The following is a 17,488-nucleotide window of genomic DNA, read 5'->3' as shown; positions in this document are numbered from 1 at the left end:
TACCACAAAATTAAAAAAAAAAAAAAAAGTACCCTGGAAGAGTACCCACCTGGAACAGCCTAAGCTAACGGTGATGATCTAACCTTGGACTGCACTCACTTCGTCACTGATGACTGTGGGATAGATGTTGTCATCTCCTGCTGGGGAGAAGTCCAGGCCCTTCACCCCACTGACCCCAAGTGATTTGTCAAGGTGTGTTCTTTTAGACAGAAAGCACCGGGAGACACTTATCTGTAATATGCCTGGCACTCAATAAATATGTTTAAATGAACTGATGTTGAAATCCACTAGCAGCTTTCAATTAAAAATAAAGAAGAAACCCACTCTTACCCTCAGAGAATGACTGCTCTATCAGGAGAAGAGAAGGCAGAGGTTCTTACCCTCAGCGATGACTGTGGAATTAGGCCTTAGAGTGGAATTTCAGTTCCACTCTTCACATAGTGACTTGATGGCTGGAGTCGGGCCAGCACTGAAGATTGATAAATGTGAGATGGTTTTACAGGACATGGCTTGTAATGTTTCATGAAACACGTGTAATGTCTAGGGTAGTGGAATTGAGCTAGAGCCTGGGTTCAAGAATCCAGAGGTGACTCCCCGATTGTACCCTGAGCTCCTTGAAGGACAATTTCTTTAGTATAGATGCCCCATGATTGCTTGTTGAATGAATGAATGAATGAAACTGTATCTATCAAAACTTCTTCACACCCAAGATTATCTGTCATGGAGCATGCTCACTGGCTTTAGCGGGGCCAAGGCAAGGCAGGTATAGACTAGAATGACAGAAGTCTTGTGTTAGGAGCCCCGACCATCAGTGGCAGTACTAAGGGGTGACTGGGGACAAGGGTGACCTTTAGTCTCCAACAGTTTTTCTCAATCCACCCAAAGAGCACAGAATCCAAGCAAAAGCAATCATCTTGCTTTGAATTTTCAAGTCAAATCCCCTAAAAGGGAAACCTGGTTAAAACAATCATTACTATATTCTGGTTCCATAATCATTCTTTTCATGAGGTTAACTATTCCTTGGAAGGTATGCAGGTTCAGAAGCACTGAACTTTCCTAACTTCATTAGGAAAGGAAAAGTTAAGGCACTTGGTGATTGAACTGGTGTATTTCTAGAGAGCAGGACTGATATGTGGACATTCTGATGGCATTTTCTATGTCATTTCACTGGCATTTGGCCACTTACAGCCCCAATGAAGATATAAGCCCCTTAAATCCAATAATTCCACTTGATACTAGATTATAAAAGGGGTAGAACCTGCATACCTTCCAAGGAATAGTTAACCTCATGAAAAGAATGATTATGGAACCAGAATAGAGTAATGACTGTTTTAACCAGATTTCCCTTTAGTCATTTAGATGCTATATTCATTCCTTAAACACGCATTTTCTTTTAAGTGCTTACCATGCTTCAGGCTATTCTAAGAGCTGTGAATAGAATGAATAAGAGTCACTTGATTTCATTAACCTTAGCATGTATCACACTTCCTCAAATGCTTCCAGAGGGCTTCCCTGGTGGAGCAGTTGTTGAGAGTCTGCCTGCTGATGCAGGGGACACGGGTTCGTGCCCCGGTCCGGGAGAATCCCACATGCCACGGAGCGGCTGGGCCCATGAGCCATGGCCACTGAGCCTGCACGTCCAGAGCCTGTGCTCCGCAACGGGAGAGGCCACAACAGTGAGAGGTCCACGTACCGCAAAAAAAAAAAAAGAAAAAAAAATTCTTCCAGGAAGGGTCTGAGTAAAATTAAGTCAATAAGTAAAAATTAAACAGATTATAGAGATGTTTCCACTATGAAAATGATCACTGTGCACGCTGGGGTTTACGTTAATGGACACATGAGTGGAAGTGGTGTCAGCAACACTCTTTTTGAATATCATCAGTTACAAGAAGTCCAGAATTTTTTGAAAGGAGATAAAGAGGCTGTCTTTGAACCCCATTTTGTTTAATCACGTAGTACCTGGTTAGACTTACTATTAGAACCAAAATATATAGAATGGATACACAACAAGGGCCTACTGTATAGCACAAGAAACTATATTCAATATCCTGGGATAAAATAAGTATACATATATATATAACTGAGTCACTTTGCTGTACAGCAGAAATTAACACAATACTGTAAATCAACTATGCTTCAATTAAAAAATAAAATAAACAAAATAAAAAATTAAATGAAAAAATAAAACCAAAAAAGGATAGTCTCAAGTCCTTTGACTAAATATCCCTTTTCTTCTTACCAGCTTTTTCTTTTCCTCATTATTTAATTCTTGAGCCCATCAATTCTATTCCTCCTTGGCTATTTGCACCATCATACTCTTTAAAAATTACTATTTCCCTCTTTAGTCATCACCCACAATACATATACTTCATTATCTTATCTTGGTGTGAGAAACTCATCTAATACACCGATACACTTCCCTCTGAAGTTGGTATCATCACGTTAGCAATTTGTCTCTCTTGTAATTGAATAAGCTACCTAGACAGTGATTCTTACATCTTCTTTTTCTTTCTTTCCTTATAAAAGCTCTGTCTATATTGCTGACATGTCATCTGCTTAAATATCCAAGATTAAATCTACTGGTTGGGCAAGAGAGGAGTTGATATATAACAAAATGGCACTTCTCCTTCAGGAAACTCAAGATTGTGTAAGTATGCCTGACTCACACCTGCTGTAATGGCGTTGTGTAATAACAGAGGGGCAACAAAGGATGGCGATGATGACAGCCCAGCCCAAGCTGTGGCGACTGGTTCTCTAACTCCATAAGCCAACAGGGAAATTATGATCTGGTGAAACAGGTCTCACAGTCACTCCAGAAATTCCAAGGTGATTTTTCATCTCCTGCTTGCAGTGAAGAGACTAGGTTGTTCGATGCTTTTCTTCGCTTGTTCCATTGTTTCCGTACTTGCCTTACAAGGCCCTTCACTATCATTTAATCCAATTTGTGTTCAACAAAGATTTCTTGGGACTTCTCTGGTGGTGCAGTAATTAAGAATCCTCCTGCCAATGCAGGGGACACGGGTCCAAGCCCTGGCCTGGGGAGATCTCACATGCCTCGGAGCAACTAAGCTCGTGCGCCACAACTACTGAGCCCAAGCACCGCAACCACTGAAGCCCACGTGCCTAGAGCCCATGCTCCGCAACAAGTAAAGCCACCACAATGAGAAGCCTGTGCACCGCAACAAAGAGTAGCCCCCACTTGCCGCAACTCGGGTAAGCCCACGCACAGCAACGAAGAGTCAACGCAGCCAAAGATAAAATAAATAAAATAAATTTATTAAAAGAAAAAGACCTGAAGATTTCTTAAGCCCTTTGTACATGCTAGCCACTGACCTAGGGGCTGGGAATGCAGCCATAAATATCAGTAAGTGGACAGAGACACTAGTGTCTTCTGTTACCTTCTTCTATGCATTTAATCAAATTCATCTGTCTTTAGGTTTGTTTGTTTTTTTTGCGGTACGCAGGCCTCTCACTGTTGAGGCCTCTCCCGTTGCGGAGCACAGGCTCCGGACGCACAGGCTCAGCAGCCATGGCTCACGGGCCCAGCCGCTCCGTGGCATGTGGGATCTTCCCGGACCGGGGCACGAACCCGTGTCCCCTGCATCAGCAGGCGGACTCTCAACCACTGTGCCACCAGGGAAGCCCCTAGGATAGCATCTTATACCAAGGAAATGCACAATAAATGTTTATTGATCTGGAAGAAATTTTCGTTTAATTGAGAATTAATTATATGGATAATTTGAAATTGCTGGCATAAACAGAGTAATGAGGCAATGTTGAGAAGGCCATAATAGGTATTCAATCAATAGAAGTAATAATAGTAGTTTAATATTTAATAGTAGTTAATAATAGTAGTAATAATAATCATTATGTTTAAGAGACTGTTGATTTTATTTCCAAGATCTGAAGCTTTCTGAAAATGGGACACCTATTTTTCTTTTGGTCCATGGATGCAGTGCAAGCTCTCAGTTTACTCCTGGGCTGAATTGTATATTAATGACTTTAGCCATTATTAGACAAATCACAGCAGCCATTTTTAAACAGTTGCTTTTGCCAAACCCTAAGGCTTCAAACATCTTTTCAAAGTAAGATGTCGCGGAGCCAATAAGCCTGTGTGCCACAACTACTGAGCCTGCAATCTAGAGCCCACAAGCCACAGCTACTGAGCCCAGGTGCCACAACTACTGAAGCCCGCGTGCCTAGAGCCCGTGCTCCGCAACAAAAGAAGCCACTGCAGTGAGAAGCCCGCGCACTGCAATGAAGAGTAGCTCCCCGCTCCCTGCAACTAGAGAAAGCCCACGCGCAGCAACGAAGACCCAATGCAGCCAAAAATAAATAAATTAATTAATAAAACAACAACAACAAAGACAAGTAACGTACTGTCTCAGCCCTCAAAGAACTTGCAATCTTATAGGAGGCTTATTACCCAGTGAGGTGTTTATTTCCCATTGGTCTATTTCCTCCCTGCCTTATTGTCCCTTATACCCAGACCTTGACCTGCTCTAAGCTGTTAGATCTGCCAGCGATGGTTTAAACCTCTGTGGGTTCCTGTTTCCATTGTGGTGGGGTTGTTAGCTATGAAACAGGCACCTCCGTTTCCCAGATAAATGCTGTTGATTTTCTTGGTGGTTAAGTTTCAAATACAACTTTTAATTTCAGATGAACTTTAAATTCAATAGGCCCTGGCATTAGGCCTGAAGTTTAATATCTATGTATGACATTGTTTCAGCTAGAGGGCCAAATAAATGAATGACCAACAAATTTTGAAACACAACCCAACAATAACTAGGAGACTACTGATACAGATGTTTAGTGCATTGTGTAATATCACTTCGCCCAAGGAGCATTCTCACAGTATCAATTTAAACTCGTAGCAATGAATCCAAACTTGCCTGGCAACGCAAACTCTGTTGTCACACTTTATGGATAGTAAACACCTAGTTAGTTACTCTTGCATAAATTAATAATTACAGTATGACTTGGTTCAACTTGGTCTCAACTATCTCTTATTTTTAACATGTTTAAATTTTTCCGTAATGTTCTTAAGCATTTATTATGTACTCTCTTGTAGTGGTATGTTGGCATTTGGCCATTTTACCACAACTATGTGTTAAAGGAACTAATGAAAATTTAGTGCACTCTCCAGCACCATATCAGCGATCTTATTTCTGCAACATTAACTCTAGAAATGTGTAACTCATAGTAAAAACCCACTGTGTTTGTTTTAAATATTCTTTTCTATTGTACCGTGTTCTTATATTAAACCACTACTATGTTCTTATGTTAAAAGAATATTTGTTTTAAATATTCTTTTCAATTGTACTGTGTTCTTATATTAAATGTTTCATATCATTTCCAGTAGGTATGAAACTAGCTGGCAAATTACCTAGTTCTTTGAGCTTATTATTTTATCTACCTCTTTCACATATACTAATGTCTTTTGGTGTTAAAGATGACAGTACAGACTAGGAAAGAGGAAACACGGGTTCTAGTGCAGGCTCTAGCTGGCTGTAAGAACTTGGTCAGAGTCTTCTAGTTTGTATCCTGATTATTTTTTTATACATAGTCAAAATAAGGTGATTTTTAAATTAAACATCCTCCCAGATTTATGTTTCCATGGGCATATGTTTCAGTCAACGAACTGGTCAGTTGATTTATGGAGAAGTGGTATGATCCATTTACATTGTATCAAGAGTTTCTAGGAGAGGCAGATCAAGATGGCAGCACAGGAAGACCCTGAACTCACCTTCTCCCACAGACACAACCAATCTACAGCTACATATGGAAGCATTTCCTCTGAAGAAGATCTGAAAACTAGATGAACAGCACCTCCACAACAAAGGATGAAAGGGCCACAGCAAGACTGGTAGGATAAGAGGAGACACACTCTCTCCAGAAACCTCACCCAGGCAAGGTGACCCACAATTAAAAGGAATCTCAAAAATATGGAGCTTTTGGGCTTCCCTGTTGGTGCAGTGGTTGAGAGTCCTCCTGCCGATGTAGGGGACATGGGTTCGTGCCCTGGTCCGGGAGGATCCCACATGCCGCGGAGCGGCTGGGCCTGTGAGCCATGGCCGCTGAGCCTGTGTGTCCGGAGCCTGTGCTCCACAACGGGAGAGGCCACAACAGTGAGAGGCCCGCGTACCACAAAAAAAAAAAAAAGACAGAGAATATGAATACATATTTTTCCAAAGACATACTGATGGCCAAGAAGCACATGAAAAGATGCTCGAGATCACTAATCACCAGGGAAATGCAAATCAAAACCACAGTGAGATCACCTCTCCTGTCAGAATGGTTATTATCAAAAAGATAAAAAATAATAAGTATTGGTGAGGAAGTGGAGAAAAGGGAACCCTCATGCACTGTTGATGGGAATGTAAATTGATGTAACCAGTATGGAAAACAGTATGGAGGTTCCTCAAAAAAATTAAAAATAGAACTACCATAGGTTTCAGCAATTCCACTTCTGGGTTTCTATTTGAAGGAAATGAAAACAATAATTCAAAAGCATATATGCACCCCTATGTTCACTGTAGCATTATTTACAGTAGGCAAAATATGGAAAAGATCTAAGTGTTCATTGATGCATGAATGAAGAAAGAAAGTGTCTCCCTCTCACTCTCTCTCTGTCTGCTCTCACATACACACACTGGAATACTACTCAGCCATAAAAAAGAAGTAAATCTTGCCATTTGTGATAACATGAATGGAACTAGAGGGTATTTTGCTAAGTGAAATAAGTCAGGCAGAGAAAGATAAATATTGTATGATTTCACTTACTTGTGGAATCTAAAAAACAAAACAAACAAAACGAAACCCAGACTCATAGATACAGAGAACAAACAGGTGGTTGCCAGAAGGGAGGAAGATAAAGGGGATTAAGAGGTACAAACTTCCAGTTATAAATAAATAAGTCACAGGGATGTAATGTACAGCATGGCGAATGTAGTCAATTACATTGTACTGACTTTGTATGGTGACAGATGGTAACTAAACTTATTGTGATGGTATTTCACAATGTATGCAAGTGTCAAATCACTACGTTGTGCACATAATATAATATTGTATATTATATAATATTGTATATAGTTCAATAAAAATGTTTCTAGTATAGTATAGTGTCACATCTAAGACCGTATTGATCACCACAAATGATAATGCAAATCTATTTATGCCCAGGCATGAAAATATTAGTCCAAAAACTCTTTATAAATTAGAAGCAAGCTTTTACGAAGTGGTTTTAACTCTCTCTCTCTCTCCTCTTAGTCTGGACCTGAATTTTAGCACCTTTTAAAAATTATTTATTTATTTATTTAGGGCTGCATTGGGTCTTCGTTGCTGCTTGCTGGCTTTCTCTAGTTGTAGCGAGCAGCGGGGCTACTCTCCGTTGCGGTGCTCGGGCTTCTCATTGCAGTGGCTTCTCTTTGCTGTGGAGCACGGGCTCTAGGCATGCGGGCTTCGGTAATTGTGTCACTCGGGCTCAGTAATTGTGGCTCATGGGCTCTAGAGCGTAGGTTCAGTAGTTGTGGCGCACGGGCTTAGTTGCTCCGTGGTATGTGGGATCTTCCTGGACCAGAGCTTGAACCCATGTCCCCTGCATTGGCAGGTGGATTCTTTACCACTGTGCCACCAGGGAAGCCCCTTTAGCGCCTTTTATAATATAATTATTTGTTTTCTTTGCCCATCTTCTCCACAAGTCATTGGCTTCTTCAAAAGCTTAGGATGCATTTTGAAATATATAAACACTTGGAACATAAAAAAAAAAGCTTAGGATGTATATTATTATCTTCCTCAGGCTAACACAATAATTGGTACATAGAAAGAATTGACCAAACATTTGTCAAATGAATATATTCAACAGTAATCTGAGAGTATAAAGTATGATTACCATAAAATGATAAGCAAAGCTTTCTTTATATTATCTAAATTCTGACATAAGCACACTACTTCTTGATAAGGAATTGTCTTGTTCCCTGCATTACAGTACTGTTTCCCAAATGTTTATATAAATTATGGTTACAATTAGGAAACCTCTGACTTAAAATCTGAATACAAAAGGGTAAAGGTTGCATAAATTGGTGAAATTTTAACCTTTATCTCAACCTTTACAAACTTTATAAATTATTGTAATTTTAATCGTCACCAAAGATGTTCAAAATTGTCTTTGAAAGACAGTTAATTTCATGTGGTGGTATTGATACAATTCTATAGCCATGTTGAAGTATCTTAAGAGGAACTTACACCACAATGATACATATATATGTATAAAACTTACATATCAAGATTTATTTATATTTAAATAAAAGTTTCAGACCAAAATTAAAGCAATGTATTAATTTATATTAAATATTTAGTAAATCTATGAGAAAAACATTAAATAACCTTCATATCTGTCTTATTTTTTTACTCTTCTCCATGTCACTCTTGACCCTTTCAACTCACCAGAAAATAATTAATATTCTACACCCACAGTGATAAGAATTCCCATTAGGTTACAGTGACCCACTTCTTCTTCTAATTCCATGAATATGAAAATCAGACCTTTCTTCTACTTGCATATAATATGTTTATTAATTGTTCCTGATGCTACTGGCTGAAATAGGCTCCCAGCCTAGTGTATAATGAAGTTAATCCCTTTCCTAAACTGAGCTGGCCAGGTGGTGCTGTGAAGTCCATAGCAGGTGAGCACTGCTTCCCAAGATTGTTGATAAGTATAAATCAAAATGAGACAAGTTATTAGTCAAGAAAATTATTATGTAATATTACAACTATATGACAGTAATGGTAAGATGCTATCATTACTACACTGGCAATAATATTATGGAAACCCTGTGATAACATTGACTATTTATTGAACATTTAGTATATGCCAGGCCCTAGGCTAAATGCTTTTCAAGCAGTATCTCATTGAGTTCTCACTAAAACCTGAACTACTCAATTGTGATAGAGAAGTGGGCAAACTAACATGAATTTTAAGTACAAAAATAAAATATGGGATGAACTAAGCCACTTCAAATTCTTATTGGAAAAAAGAATTCCTTCTTCCCCTTTGCCTGCCTGGTCTACAGCACAATGATAGCAAAAAAAAAAAAAAGATGATTCATTTAACAATATCTAAATTAAACTACTTGTATTCATGAGACATATAAGTGATTAAATGTCTGTGACTGATTATTCCAAGAAGCAAGTGGTGTCACCTTCATAATAGTCTATGATTGTGATGACAATATATTTATAAAATCATAATTTCTGTCTAACCAGCAAGAATGAAACAAATCTAGAATATGTTTGCTCTAGTGTGTATGCCCTGAAGAATGATAAGTTAATAAAAAAATGTTTCTTCAAGACAGCAGAAGACAAGCCATGGACTAAGAGAAAATATTTGCCAAGGACATATCTGACAAAGGACTGCTATTTAACATATACACAGGACTCTTAAAGCTTAACAGTAAGAAAAATAAACAATCCAAATTTAAAACTGGAAAAAGACTTGAACAGACACTTCGCCCAACAAGATAGACAGGTAGCAAATAAGGATATGAAAAGAGGCTCCACAGCATATGTCATTAGGAAGCTGAAAATGAAAACAACAATGAAATAACACTACACACCAATTAGAATGGCCAGACTCCCAAACACAGCACCAAATGCTGACAAGGATGTGGGGCTGCAGGAACCCTCATTCACTGCAGGTCGGAGTGCAAAATGGTGCCCCTCTTCTGGAAGACAGTTTGGTAGTTTCTTACAAAAGCAAATTATACTCCTGCCACATGAACCAGCAATTTGTTCCTGGGTATTTACCCGAAGGAATTGTAAACTTATGTCCACACAAAAACCTGCACACGGTGTTTATAACAGCTTTATTCAAAAATCATATTTATGTTCAAACTGCAGGAGATTTACAGATGTATACAGAGATCAACATGGTATTAGTAACGTTCCTTAATCCAGGAATCCATGGCAGGCCCCTCTGGATTAAAAGTCATTAATTTCTATTATTGTCACAGTGCCTGACCAGGAGCCCCTAATCTGATTATCTCTCCTGCTATTCTAACCAGATCTATTCCAGCACTGTCTTATAAGTGCAAATTAATTCCTAATATAAAACAATAAAAGCTAATATAGAAAGTTCTTTGAATTTATTGTGCTATTAAATAAATTTTGAAGTGCTTCAGTACTTGGTTAAGAAATCACACTCTTTCCTTTCGTGATTTTCTTTGCCTGAATTCAAATTACAGTCTATTAGTCCACAATCAATAATATCAGGACAGAAGAGGTACAATTAACACCACAACAACTCTTTAGTTGTTGAAGGTTTCCCTCTGAAGGTTTCTCTCTGCACTGGAGGGAGGTTTCCCTCTGCACTGGAGATTTTATTTCCATCTCCTTAGAAATATTTTCTAAGGAGGTCCCAAATTCAGAGCATCATTATAAGTGATTTGTTATGAATCATAATACACTAGCTAAGTGTCAATACACTGAATGCTTTACTAAGCAGTTAATATATACAGAGTATTATATTATCTTTAAATTTAAAGATGCGTAATACAATCAATTCACAAGAAAGGTTCTACTATTTTCTAACTATAGCAAAACCACTTCAGAAGTAGGTTTTAAGCTATGAATAGAAAACAAGAAGAAAATCATGAATTGTCTTAAATAAGTAAAAAAATAGTTTGTTTTTTTGGGAGGGAAAAATTATCTTTTTTTGGAGATGAACATAAAAACAGATTGTGGATCACTTGCAACTAGAAAAAAAGCCTAGGGCAGTGATACTCTTTCTTTTTATGGCTTTGGAAAAAATAACAACCCTGCAAACTACCTAACCCTCCCCATTACTACCACAAAATAAATTAAGAAATAAAAATAAAACAATTCTATCAGATCTGAGGAAGAATGAACTTTTAAGGAGAGGCCAAGAAAAATGCAAGGAGTTCACATTAAGCAATTTCTATGAGCTAGACACTATACTAAATATTTTGTATACATTCTTCTATTTAATTCTTATATATTAACTCTTCGAGTTAGATATTATTATCTCCATTTTATAGATGAGGAAACAGAAAGATTGAGTAACTTGTTGAAGGTTATATCAGTAACACAGCTCAGATCTGAAATCCCCCCTTGTTTCAAGAATGTTTTCTTTTTTAGAAATGTTAAAAAGCCTTCTGATTCAAGATGGTACATCAAGGTCACCTGTTTATATTCATTCCCTCTCAAGGCTCTATTTCAAAGATAGTAAAAGATTGGTAAAATGTCCAAACCCACAACAATGGGGAGAATATGAAGGGGCCACAGCAGGTGAGAGATTTCAACAATTTTCTGGAAGATGGAAATTGGGTAGTTAAATTACAGAAGCGTGAAGCAGAGTAGAGGAAGCTGTCACCAAGCCACAGGCAGAGGTGGCTCTAGTGAAGCAGGGAGCTGGCTTTCCCTCCATTACCCCCAGAAAATGCCACACTGATGGAGGCTGGGGATGAAAAGTTGAGTTGAAAAAAGGGGTTTGGAAAGTCTGTTTATGGAACAATCAAAACCCCCATTCCTTTCTCCCACTCTCCTCCATAAAATTCATAGTATTACAGCACCAACTTTCACTTCTTATACCCTCACTGAAAAAAAGGAAAGCTTACCTCTTGAAAAAAATTATGGTGAGAACTAATGCAAATAATATAGGTGTTGGTGCCTCAAAATACAGTCCTCCTCATTCTGGCATGGGGAGGTCCCCAGCATCAGAGCCAACTCCTGTTCCAAGTATGGATCCATATCATGAGGTCAGCACTGGTCTCTGATGACAGCAAGCTGGGCACTCAGCAGTGGTCCAGCCAGACCAGACTTGCTGAGAAGTCCATACCGTTTAAGCCCCAGTACAACCTTCCTTTTTGTAGGTATTGGTTTCCTGTGGCCGCTGTAACAAATGACCACAATACTCTTGACTTAAAACAACAGAAATTGATTTTCTCACAGTTTTGGGGGACAGAAGTCTGAAATCAAGGCATCAACAGGGCCATATTCCTTCTGGAAGCTCTAGAGGAGAATATGTTCCTTGCCTCTTCCAGCTTCTTGTGGCGTCCAGCATTCCTGACCAGCATCACTCCAATCTCTGCCTGCCTCTTCACATCACCTTCTCCTCTTTGTGTGGGTCGCATCTCCCTGTTATCAGAACACCTGTGATGGCATTTAAGGCCCACATAGATAATGCAGGGTTATCTCCTCATCTTCAGATCCTCAACTTAACCAGATCTACATGGACTCTTTTATCAAACAGGGTAACATTTACATGTTCCAGGGATTAGGCCCTGATATCTTTGGGGGCCACCATTTAGCCCGTTACATTCCACCTTGCTTGTTTTGTTTACGAGCCCAGTGAGCAAATATAGGGTGGCTAGGAAAAGAGGCTAATACCCATAGAACATCCAGGTCACCCTGTCCCTCTGTCTATTGAGAACCTCTCCTACAGTGGGTGCCTTTGGTAAGCATTTACAGAGAACACAAATCATGTCACACTCAGAGCGTCTCAGCACTTCTTGTCATCAATTCTCAATTTTACTCCTTACAAGTTACTGAACACCTGGCCAAACCTTTATCAACTACCCAAAAGCCAATGTAAATTCATAACTTTGGTAATTTCTAGGAACAGTGGACAACCAGATGTACTGCCCAAAGTCCTTTCACTGGGAGGATTTTCCTTCCACACATCTTTCAGGGCCAGTCCTAAATGAAGCTGTAACACTGCCACTGTGCATTTTCAGCTTGTTTGCATATATTATGTGGAATAGTTTGTAACCAGGCTCAGTTATTTCCTTTTTCAGTTTCTCAATCAGGGTTCCAGCATAAATTAAAATTTATCCCAGATGGTTTAAAGGAACAGCCTTTAATAAAGGGATTGTTTATAGAGGTGTAGGCAAGGTTAAAGAAACAAAGGATGGTGGGGTACCCAGACGCTAGCAAGGGTATGATGTTACTATCACCCCTAGACGTGAAGAAACAAGAGAAGAAAACAGTGCTCCTGGAGCTCTGTGAGAATTAAAACTATGGTAAGAGACTTGCCAGCAGTAGCTGTGGCTGTGGAGAGAGTAGCTAGGGTCAGAGATGTAACAGCCAGGCAGGGAGAAAGCATGGAACAGATGTCCTACCCACTCTATCCATCCATCCACGTATTGATCTCCTATTGATTGGAACCAGCTGGAAGCCAGCTGACAAGGGAGACAAAGTGATGCAGTGTCCATATGGGTCAGTACCCTAGGACACCAAACAAGGCAGAAGGGATCAGAGGTGTGCAAACACAATCGACCTACGCTTCAAAGGAACTTCCAAGAGGTCAAACGTGTGGGTTGAGGGAAAAGTGACAGTGCAGCAGGAATGACGCAGTGGTAGTCTGAGCCACTGCCCATGACGCTTACCTGTGGCTTCATAACCTTCCACGTGATGAAAGGACGCTGCTGTGCATGCCTTAGTTTATGATATGGTGAATCAGATAATACCCAGTCCATGACAGGCAGCTCTGCTTACATGATCATGTGATAGTCTGTGATCAGATACACAAATATCTGCCATGGTCCAAAAGTGGTCCAGGATCTGTTTCTTTTCTTTTTTTTTTTTTTTTGGTACGTGGGCCTCTCACTGCTGTGGCCTCTCCCGTTGCGGAGCACAGGCTCCGGATGTGCAGGCTCAGCAGCCATGGCTCACGGGCGCAGCCACTCCGCGGCATGTGGGATCTTCCCGGACCGGGGCACGAACCCGAATCCCCTGCATCGGCGGGCGGACTCTCAACCACTGCGCCATCAGGGAAGCCCCAGGGTCTGTTTCTTAAAAGAAAAGTTATTTGGAGACTAGGTTGTGGCTTTGCTCTAAAACCCTAGAGGACTGCACTGTAATTCTAAGTAAAGGCTGACTAGAGGCCCCTATAGAACTGCTTTCTGTCAGATTTTTCAAGAACGATTTGATCTGTTGGATCTTAAGGCTCAAAGAGCAGAGTAACTTGCACTGCAGTCCATAGTAGGAACAAAGCTGTCTCTTACTTTGGATCCATTCAGAACTGGCAGCCTGATGGGTTACTAGATAAGTGGGTCAAAGCAGCTCCCTCAAATGTATGTAAGTTGTTTCAAAGGTCAGTGAAATTTACCAATCGAAGAAATTCACCTCTTTAATAGTGATGGGTAACAAAGTATAACAATCGTCTTTCACTGAGGAGGAAAACTCTCAACCTGCTACAGACCACTGGCCTGCCCCAAACTATTGATGTCACAGCCGTTGAGTTTACATGCCTCCCGCCCCCACCACCCTTGGGCACACCTGTTCCTCACCAAGGAATCATGGTACTCTTTACCTCCTACTCACCATATCTAATAGTATGATGGACCAAAGCAATATCTTATGGCATAATGAGACAAACAGGGTTCCTAGATTACTACAGGATACTGGATAAGTGACACTCTCCTGAAGTAAGATCACAAAGGAATAAAGGGGAAAGAAACAACTTCTGTTATCTCTGTATTGGAAAGGAGAAGAAAAACATTTAATAGATTAATAGTGCTAAATATCAGATGCCAAAATTATACTGATTTGCTTCAGTTACCTGACTATGTCTAGAACAGCCATTGAACTCCAACTTACATGATGAAGTTAATGATAATCCAGGGTCATTCTCCAAGACTCTCCAATTTCTGGTCAGGTCAAAGAGGAGAGTTAAATGAATGTATGATAAAAATTGTCACTCCTGAACCTTCATGCCTATGATGCTGGCATGAACCTCTAACATTCACCTAGAAATGTAGCATTGCTTTTGGTCCACTGTTTCAAGAAGGAGGGGATATTTTAGGGGCTTTGACTTGGGCCTTTAATACCTATTAGCCCTCATTTCGTGAGACAGGGAACCAATGTCGAGATTCAGCCAAAGATTGAGAAGGACTAATCCACTATATGTTCAGGAACCAGAGACGATAGGTTTCGAGATCCTCAGGGCCACTGTGAGATGGACTCAGGCCAAAGCTACATTTATCACCTGGCCTCCTTACGCCCCTGTTTGGACTGATGGTCACAGTAGCAATTTGGGTGCCCAATGATCAGCATTTGATCAGTGTCCCAGTAATTTGCCCAAAGTCTGCTTATTACCCTTGCCTTTTGGCAAAAGCTAGTAGAATTTACAGTGCATACTTGTGACAACGTCACAGGGAATTTTCTCAAGGGAATCCAACATTCCCTTCACTTAGGAAGCTCGGGGTCTATGAACTGACTCAGGAATGAAAATTGGTGAGGGGACTCTATTGTGGTGACTCAAGCCATGCCTGTGTTCACCAACTTTACAGTGAGGAATAGAAATCAAGTAGGTCGCCTGTCTATTTCAGTCCTAGGGACATCATAATAAATTAGCTGCCACCATAGATACTCATGGATAAAGCCATTTTAATAACCACTGAGGGGAATTCCCTGCAGGTCCAGTGGTTAAGACTCTGCGCTTCCACTGCAGGGGGGCACAGGTTTGATCCCTGGTCGGGGAACTAAGATCCAGAAAGCCACATGGTGGGGCCGATAATAATAATAAGTACTCAGACTCAGCTGCCCATTACTGTAACCATGTCCACTTTGTTTCTGGCATTTAAGTACTGGCATTTGGCCTCTGGCAATCTGCAACACCATCATTCCTACTGAAGTCAGGGAATGCATTTCAGAGACAGCACCTTCCCTCCTTCATCATCCTGAGGGGGATCAGAATACGTCACCCCCAAAATACGCCACTTTGACATAAAGATTATTTTGAGCTGAAGGCAACTGAGCAAAAGCAGACACGGGGAAGAGCTCCCTGCCTTCCCTCTGACTGCCTAACAGCAGGGCATCCATTTCCCTTATGAAGCTGTCCCCTCCTCTCCTGTATCAGGAAAAGGAGAACAACTCTTATCCCTGAAAACAGAGAAGGCACAGAGATGAGTCTGCATAAAAAAACCTTATGAAGTAACCCTTATCTACCACCAGTTTCCCCCATATGTCTCCTAGTTACTTTCCCACAGTGTATCAGCCCTAGAAGCCCAGACTCCCTTTCCTTTGTCTAGTCACTTCTCCACAATTTATTTCCTTTTGTTAAAATGGTATATAACCCCCAAGTATAACCACTTCTTTGGGTTTTTCACTTCTTCACCTATGCATGTAAAATTTAAAAGATTAACAACAAAAGCTATAAACCTTTTCTCCTGTTAATCTGTCTTTTATCAGTTTAATTCACAGGTCTCAGCCACCAACCTAAGAAGGTAGAGGAAAAGTTTTCCTCCTTACAATACACAGCCTACAGAAAATAGCCACTATAGAAGTTTTCAAGGACATATCACCAATGTGCATTTACCAATGTATTTCTCAAATACAGTGAGAGTTATCAAGTGGGCTGCACACGATAAATAATCTCCAGCATTCCTAACGCCCTAAGCCTTTGAATTCTCTCCTCCATTATTGCAATGAATTTCTAACATATGTCTCACTTTGATGTAGGCCATCAATGATTCCAGGTTAAAGAGTTGACAAATCATTAAAGCTACTCCTCACTGTTGAGCTATGTCCTCAAATCAAGAGTTTCTGGTAAGTGAAACTATATTAATAATTTCAGTCCCTAAAAATTTTTTTTTAAATAATTTCAGTCTAACCCAAAGATGTGTTTCTTTCTGCTTTCTTTGCACTCATAGAATCAATTCTTACACACTTTTGCAGGGGAAAATTAGCCAAATCCTATAATTCTAAGCTATCTCTTCCCAGGACAGATTCTGTATTTTCCCCCCTGGGGCACGCTGTGATCTAATTCTCCTTATAGATCTGATGACATTGAAAGATCAGAAAGCAAGACACAAGGAAGGTAACTACCTTGGTTGTTGCTTTGGAAGGTAACTACCTTGGTTGAAGTCCTTACAGGATCTCAAGCAGCAAAGGACTAATATCTGACAAGGAAGAAAGTGCTGCTTTTCTTGACTAGAAATATTCAATGGGATTTAGAGATTCAGGTTCTCAGATTCATCCAAACCCATCCAAATGTCCCCATTCCAATTCTTTGGGTCCCACTTTTCCCCAGTTAATACCACAACTTTCACTTATTGTGGCTGTGAACTTCAGTGGTAATTCTGCACCCCACTTTGGATCAAACTTTGGATCTCATTTTAAGACGTTTCAGATCTGTTGCTGCAAGATATGAGAGGGTCTCTTAGGGCAGCCAAGAATGAGCTAATTTTCTTTCTGTAAGCTCTGCAGGACAATCAGAAGCAGCCATCTCACTCAAGTCTTTATATTCCTCATTTCTATCATAATATTTCAATGCTGCAGCTACTCAGTCTGCCAAAGACTTTGCTTTCAATAGTTATTTCGTTCTAGGTGACCGTAGGTGAAAAAGTCAGCTATTTGCTTCATGGAAAACAGTATCTTGTTTCCCGCTGGTCATGAAGTTGTCACTGCCTATAAACTCAACTAGGTCAGATAACCAATTCCATATTCTTACCTTAGGCAGTCCATTCCC

This window comes from Hyperoodon ampullatus, assembly GCF_949752795.1.
Source record: "Hyperoodon ampullatus genome assembly, chromosome: 12".
Classification (NCBI taxonomy): Eukaryota; Metazoa; Chordata; class Mammalia; order Artiodactyla; family Ziphiidae; genus Hyperoodon; species Hyperoodon ampullatus.
This window is presented reverse-complemented; position numbering follows the sequence as displayed.